Source organism: Fukomys damarensis, unplaced genomic scaffold (assembly GCF_012274545.1).
Source record: "Fukomys damarensis isolate Sample0158 unplaced genomic scaffold, DMR_v1.0_HiC HiC_scaffold_23, whole genome shotgun sequence".
Classification (NCBI taxonomy): domain Eukaryota; kingdom Metazoa; phylum Chordata; class Mammalia; order Rodentia; family Bathyergidae; genus Fukomys; species Fukomys damarensis.
Window position 1 is genome coordinate 53,685,630 of NW_022900935.1, and position 7,413 is coordinate 53,693,042.

Consider the following 7,413-nt stretch of genomic DNA (forward strand, 5'->3'; position numbering starts at 1 on the left):
TTTCTCCGTCTATTGGCTTCACCATACTGATCTAAATAATAACAATTTAAAAAGAAATGATTGAATTGCACCCTAGAAAGTGATATGTTGAAACTGTACTTACAATGCATTACTTATAAATGTGAGCTTATTTAGAAATATATTCTTTAAAGATATAATTGGATTAAGATGTGGGCCCTATAGCCAATGACTGGTATTCTTACACCAGGAGGAGACACGCAGGGTGAAGGCCATGTGAAGACTGAGGCAGATGTCGTAGTCAGCGTTTGCAAGAGAACAGATTTAACTATATATTTTCTTTACACATTCATCTGTGGGTGAATATGTAGGCTGTTTACTATATCTGTAGGGATTCATGGGATATGGCAAATAGTTTAGTCACTGGTTAGGAGACTGGCAAGTGAAATTACAGGGAAGGGGTAAATCTGTACCACTCTTTTGGATGCTTATAGCAGGTGAACTTTAGAGTGAATTCAGGAATGGCATTTTCCGGATGAGAAACCTTGCGTCAGCAAAGCAGTCAGGGAATTCTACCTCCAATGTGAGAATGGGCTAAGCCTTGCCAGGTGAAGAAGGCACAGAAGAAAGTGGTAGAGTCTTGTAATTCTTGCAACACAAGTCTTACAATACTTACAATAGGTCCAAGTGACACAATGCCTGGGAAACGAGCACACACTGGCAGCAACACTGAGCTGGGCTGGGTTTGAGAGACAGATCACCTTGGACCCTGGTATCACTGCTATAGTTTCTGCTCATACCTTAAGCAGCTGACATGCGCTCTGAACACAGAAGCGCCATTCCTCTGCGACATAGGGTGGCAGCATCACTGCAGTCCTCTGGAGAACAGCCTCTGCCATGTGTTTGAGCGCCCTGCCAGGCTCCAGTCAAGCCGGGGTGTTTCTCTTATGGCACCACACACAACAGTGGGCACAATCCCATGGTATGTGCTGGTACTTTTGGCTCTATGCCACCCACAAATCAACTGAACCATTAGCATTGACACGGAAGATTAAACAGTCAAAGGGGGGGCATTAAGAAGGATCATCGGCAGGTGTCTATTTTTGCCGGTTTGGATGTTCAGCACCACGCTCTAGTGAAAGGGAAACCCCTACCATTAACATTGGAGAATACTGAGCCTGGAGCGGGTGGTAGACCAGAAGTTTGCCTGATTAGGCTACACCCAAGAAATCCAATTTTACTATCTGGAACTACTTCTTTTCTTTTTTGCCCCCTCTGGAGCACTTGTGGGCCTTGAAGCCTCAGTAGCACCTAGCACAGCCCCCTGACTGGACCCCTAGAAGGTGCAGTGGATCAGAACTGTGAGCACCTCCTTCTGCTGGTTGCCACCGTTAAGTTCTTCCTTGGACCTAGGAGGAATCCGGGATTCCTAGCTGGATCTTCCTGCTTAGGATGTGTGTGCAGATTTGAGGCTAATATTTCTGTGGTCTTCTTTGGTCTAGGATTAATCTCAGCCCACAAAGTTCAGCACTGAACCTTGACACGGATGTCCTGGATATAGGAAGACTGCTATTTTCTGCTTGAGCTCTGTTCTTAGCATTGAGAAGTATCAGAAATTTCCGTGGGGAGGAAAGCTCAGCAAATATGGAGCTTGTTGAGCATGTGACCCTTTTTGCAAAGGTCTTGTTGCACCCGATTTTTGGCTCCTTTGCCACTAAATACCACTTTCCCAAGTTTTCTGATCAGGAGTGTCACTCTGACACAAACACGCTTTGTCATGATCGGAACTGATAAGGACTTGCTGATAAGGACTCAAATTGTACATTGCCCTTGAAGGAATAAGGCAGGACTCTAAAATTTAGCCTGATAAAATAGTTTCTGAAACACTGACATGTTTTGTTTGAATAGCTTCAGATAACAGTGTTGCTGCTGCTTTCAGGAGTTGTGAAAATCTAGAAAGCACACAGCTTAGAACTTCTTATTCTTTTGGTCATAAAGAGTACTTTGAGGGGAGTAACCTGTCCTCAGAGTGGAGAATACGTGTATCTGTAAGATACAATGTTGACACTTAAGAGCATCTTCCAATCTGCAGGCATTACACTTTTGTAATGCTCATTACGCTAGAATTCGCTTCCAGCCAGCGCCTAAGACACTTAGGACAGATTCTTAAAAGTCTGAGATATTTGATTCCACCCAAGAGGCTGGAAATATATTAGTGCAGGGATACTGAATACAAAGCTTCTGCAACCATTCTGGAGTAGGAAGTCCATAGGTTTTGTTTTGTTTTAAAAAACCATACCAAAAGATGGCACCATTTGAAAAATGCTCTTGGAAAAATAAAGGCTAAGAGAAATGTGTACTTTATGCCCATTCCAGACATGCAATAAAGTAGCTGGGAAAGAACAACTCTTGTAAAAGATTTTTGGATGCTATCTTAATGACTTCAGGCTTCAAGGGATTGTAGTAGTAGTTGTTGTTGTTGTTAAATTATTTCTTTATTTTGAAAAATCGGCAGAAGAATCTCATATGTCCTTTCTGGGAAAGTTGGAGATACTTCCCAATGTTCTAAAAAGCATTACAAAGAGAGCCTTTTTGTTGATATAAACGAGAGGGTGAAGTTAGGGCTTGTTTTTCATTCTGTCTTTTCAAGGTAAGAATAGCTACCGGCAAAAGAGGCAGGACAAAACACAGCTCTAAACCAAGACTCGAACCACTGTTATGTGTAGATGCAGTTCATTTTTTAACATTTAGCATTAATGATGTTAGTTCTTTCAGTAATGATGGACAGTGACCCACATAGGAATTGAATTAAAATTCTGTTATATTTAGCGGATGTAAATGGTGAGAAGGTTTTACTCTCAGCCAAATGTTACTCATATTCTGCCAGCTGTATCTTGAAAGCACAGAAGTTTCAAAACATAGAAACAAGATTTAACATTTACTTGGTTGCTATATAGAAAATAGGGAAATCTCTTTCTTCCATCTTTTGATATTTCTAGCCTTAAAGGTATTCCTGGTTCACTTGAAATGGTTTCTAATGAAGAAGAAAAATGATTAAGGAGCTGTTGTCTCTCCAAACATTTTTTTCTGAGGTTTGGGACAGAATGGAAGATTTAATGTATTGTTCCAAAATTTTGGGAATCCAACATCTAAATTTATAGTTCTAAGAACTTCTTTTCTGTCCTTAGAATCCCTGTGGACTTCACTTGGAATAATTCTCTGCATATTGGGAAGGAAAAATCTTAATCTCACTATTATTTCCTTGCCAAAGTCATTGTGGTCCTTTCGCCATCTTTGCCTGTCTCTCTTCATTACTCTTCCAATGATTTCTCTGCCAAGTCTGTTCTCTACCCTGTTCTTTTCTTGTGATACATTTTCAAAGTGTGTGGCTGAGACACCAAGAAGAACTTGTGTGTTCATTGGATGGATGGGGGTTGGGAGAGAATACAGAGGTAACGAGGAGAAGTGGTGATTTGGGTAGCAATAGTACAGCGGATGGAGGCTAACAGAAATGTGTACTTTATGCCCATTCCAGAAGTGCAGCAACGTAGCTGGGAAAGAAGGACTCTCGTAAAAGATGTTTTGGATACTGTCTTAATGACTTCAGGCTTCAAGGGATTTTAGTTGTTGTTGTTAAATTGTATTTTTTTTTTTAATTTTGAAAAATTGGCAAAAGAATCTCATATGTCCTTTCTGGGAAAGTTGGAGGTACTTCTCAATGTTCTAAAAAGAGTTGCTTTGGAGTATCGTACAGAAAGACACATGAGGGAAAGGCTGGAGAGGGAGGCAAGCAATTGCCAAGAGATAACGTCACCTACTTTGCAACTTTTCCGAAGGCCCTACTCGTCATTCACCAAACACATTGGCGTTCCTCTCATTACCTTCTCTCTTGAGTGTCCTCTTCAGTCCTGCGATATCCACATAGGTGACCTCCAAAACATCATGGCGCCCCAGTTTCCAGCCCTCTTAGAATCTCCTTCTCCTCAACCAACCCACCATGACATTCTCCACAAATGACTTCTTTCTTTAGAAAGTGTTCATGGCGTGTAACTCCTATATACATTAGGTAATACTATAGGTATATTTGTATAAAGAATATTTATCCCATAAGCATGCATGTGCCCACCAGTCCTTATAAGATGTAGACAGTGACCATTGACATATTCTCCACTTTCCTCCGGTGTTTGACCTCCTCACCACTCCCAAGCAGAGCAAATGCCATCAAGAAGTCACTCACATAGTGCAATCTCCAAACACGTAAACCGGAGGCCACAGGCAGATATCTTTTCCTTCTTTTAGTTTCAACAGACATGTCCATTTCGTTTAGATCACATTACGAGTTATTCTTTCTCTCTCTTAGATTTTATATATGCTCATGTTTTCTTATTTTTAAAAGACCTTTTATTGAACTAACATGCTCTCCTCCTAGCGTCCCATTTCTCTCTGTCTTCTCACAAGTCAATTTTTCAAGTGTCGTCAGAACTGGCTTCTTACATTTTCTCACCTGTCATTCCTTCCTTAATCCACACTGGTTTGGCTTTGGCACCCATAACTTCAAAGAACTTTTGTTCTGTCTCCCGGTGGCCTCCCTGTGGCTTAACCCAGTAAAACACTCCAGTCTTCATCTATTCCTGTGTTTGAGCAGAAGAGATTCTAATATGTGTTTTGTGTGTCAATTTCAAGGAAGTTTTTTTTTTTTTCCTGCACCAGAATTTTTGTTGTATCCGTAGTATATTTTGGGTTAGGGTCTTACTTCATGCTGGGTGGCTCTAGGGATCCTTGTGCCTTGTATCTTGAGTGTTCCTCCTTACACAGAAAGGCTAAGCTTAATAAGTGGACACTTGGCAGAGCTCTGTGGGGCTCCTAAGCACCATTCCTCTGCTGAATGCAAGTTGCTCCCTGATGCCCTTGTCACCCTTGGCTGGCATCTTTTGGGGTGTCTGCTGGGTGATGCTGCAATTGACCATGAAACCTCACCAATGAATTCCGAGATAGCTGAATCAGTTAGCTGACTCTTCAAATTTTTCTCTGAGCTTTTCGGTCATTTAGCATCATCCCCGACTCCTGCACTCCCTCTTGCTGAGCTCCTCTAGGGCCACCTCTCTTCACTGTGCTCACTGGGAAACCCTTGACAGGATTCCCATCTTCTCAACCCCAAAATAATTCAGTTTTCCAAACTTAATCTATGTTCCTAGCCCTTGTTATTTCCTTGGAGCCTTCAGAGATTTGGACAGAGAGAAGCATGTTTTCTTACTTCTTTGCCTGTGCTAAATTATTGACGATTATAGCATTCAAGTCAATTTGATATTTTCTTCTTTTTGCCAACCAGGGGTCATTTCTAATCTGTTATTTGGCACTCTCTTTTTATTTTGCAGGGGTGCTGCAGAGGCTTTGCTATTTTTATATTCTCATATTTCTGTACTGTGGAAGATGAGAAGCTGAACATTTTTTCAATTTGCCATCTTCCTATTTTCTTTCTGTTTTCATATTCCATGATGGCAGGATGTGCCAGAACATGTTTTATTGTTTTCAAAGCAAAACTTTTTAAAAGACAATTTTAAGACAAATAGGGTGATATTTTTGCTCAGCTGCCCTGTGCCTCATGAGAGCGACATACATTTGAAATTTCTAGTTTTCACATTGCCAGAGTGGCATTCATTATTTCAGAAATGAAATATCACCAGGAGGGCGGGACTCCTCTGATGGACTCTGGCTAATAGGAACTTGAAATTTTTTTTCATTAGCAACACGAAGTCAACAACTTAATGAGAGACACAGCAAACAACTAATCTGTTGAGAGTGAGCCCAACCCTAAATTCTCACATTAACAGAGAGATGAGCAAAACACCAACTCTAGCAACAGGAATTGAAGCAAAGGTGATTTTTAGATTGATTCTGAAATTTAGGGAACAGAACAGGATGAGGGTACCCTTGGCTGTGTGTCCAGTCGGGCAAGTATCAGAGGCCAAGTTGCTCCCTTGTTTCTTATCAGATCAAGACAGTATTTAACCATAACTGATTTCTGAGGCTAACAAGAGAACCACAAAATCTTGCCTACTGCGTAGTTCTTCTCCTCCTCTTAAGCAACTATGCTAATCATAATCAAGATGTCATGTGCAGCTGGATTAAAATTTTAATAGCCAACATTGATTGTGGTTTAAGGTAATGCTAGGCACTGTTTATGTAATAAAGTACCAGGTAGTGTTAACTCAGAGATACAAAGGAGAGACAATAAGTTAAGGAGAAAAGTGGTAAAAATTAGGATTTTTAAAAATAATTGAAGTAATTACATGTTATCGGAAGCAACTTGTGAGGCAAAAATTAGAGATGAAACGTAAGAATTGTCGGCTATGGCAGTAAAATGATTTTATTTATCTTCTCCTCAAGGCATACTTTGGTTAATTTTTTAAAATGATTTGCTATAAGCCCTCAAAAATTTATGTAAAACAACTTTAAAATTCACTTGTCTTTTAATTTAAGTGGAAAGTTATAAAATCGTATTCAATAAGATAGCACATATTAAGATTCATATTCTCCTTTGTGGTTATGTCCGGCTGGGGGAGAAAGAGGACAGTGGTCACAAGAGGAAAAGGGTCCCGGGAAGAGAAGGTGGTCTCTCTGTTCTCCTGCTCCACCATCCAACTGGTGTCCACACTTCCATTCAAATGAGTTTCTTGAGTGAAGGGGGTACGTCTCACTCATCCTAGTTTTCCCGAAATGTCGCATATATTAGTGAGCCAATAAAAATTGGATTGGTGAATAATCACTGAATGACATAAATGACTGAGCCATTGAAGAAGTAGAAACAGTGGTGTGTGCGCGTGTGTGTGTGTGTGTGTGCGCGCGCATGCATGTGTGTGTGTGTTTGTGTGTATGTGTGTGTCAGCCTACTTGGGAAGAGCCAAGATTTTGTGGAATAAGAATCTCATTGTAAAATTTTCCTGATTTCTTACAGATAAAGACTTTAAAATTCTGTTGTGATTTTTTGCAAAAATGGGCATAGACTGTTTCTGATTTATATAATGCATCTGAGTTTCCCACACATTGCTTAGATCCAGCTAGACAAAATTAAATGCAAATAAACAGCATCATAGGCACTTCTATTTTACAGATCCACAGTATACCTGCAAGTTTTATCATCCCACTCTGGAGATCTTTTCAAGATTATATTAAATATTAAATATTTGTCCAGGCTATGTGCTGTAAATGGAATATAATATGAGTTAATTGTACAAAATCTTTTGGTATACCTCATTTTGAGGGCCATTTGATTCATTTAATTAGCTTGTGTTCATAGTACTTTAATTTTCTTTAGAGGGAAATGGTATTGGAAAGAAATAAACTTCATAAAGTATAAAATCACTTTTTAACCTTCCTCTCTCTATAATATATATATATTATTTATCTATACTATATATCTATATATTTTATATTAACTTTTCTCTATATACACTT

At 39.7% G+C, this 7,413-nt stretch overlaps 1 pseudogene; it reads left to right on the forward strand.

Moving 5' to 3' along the window:
• The first annotated feature begins 3,453 nt into the window (after window positions 1-3,453).
• The window catches only part of LOC104873764, a 7,419-nt pseudogene continuing 3,459 nt past the window's right edge, over window positions 3,454-7,413 (forward strand).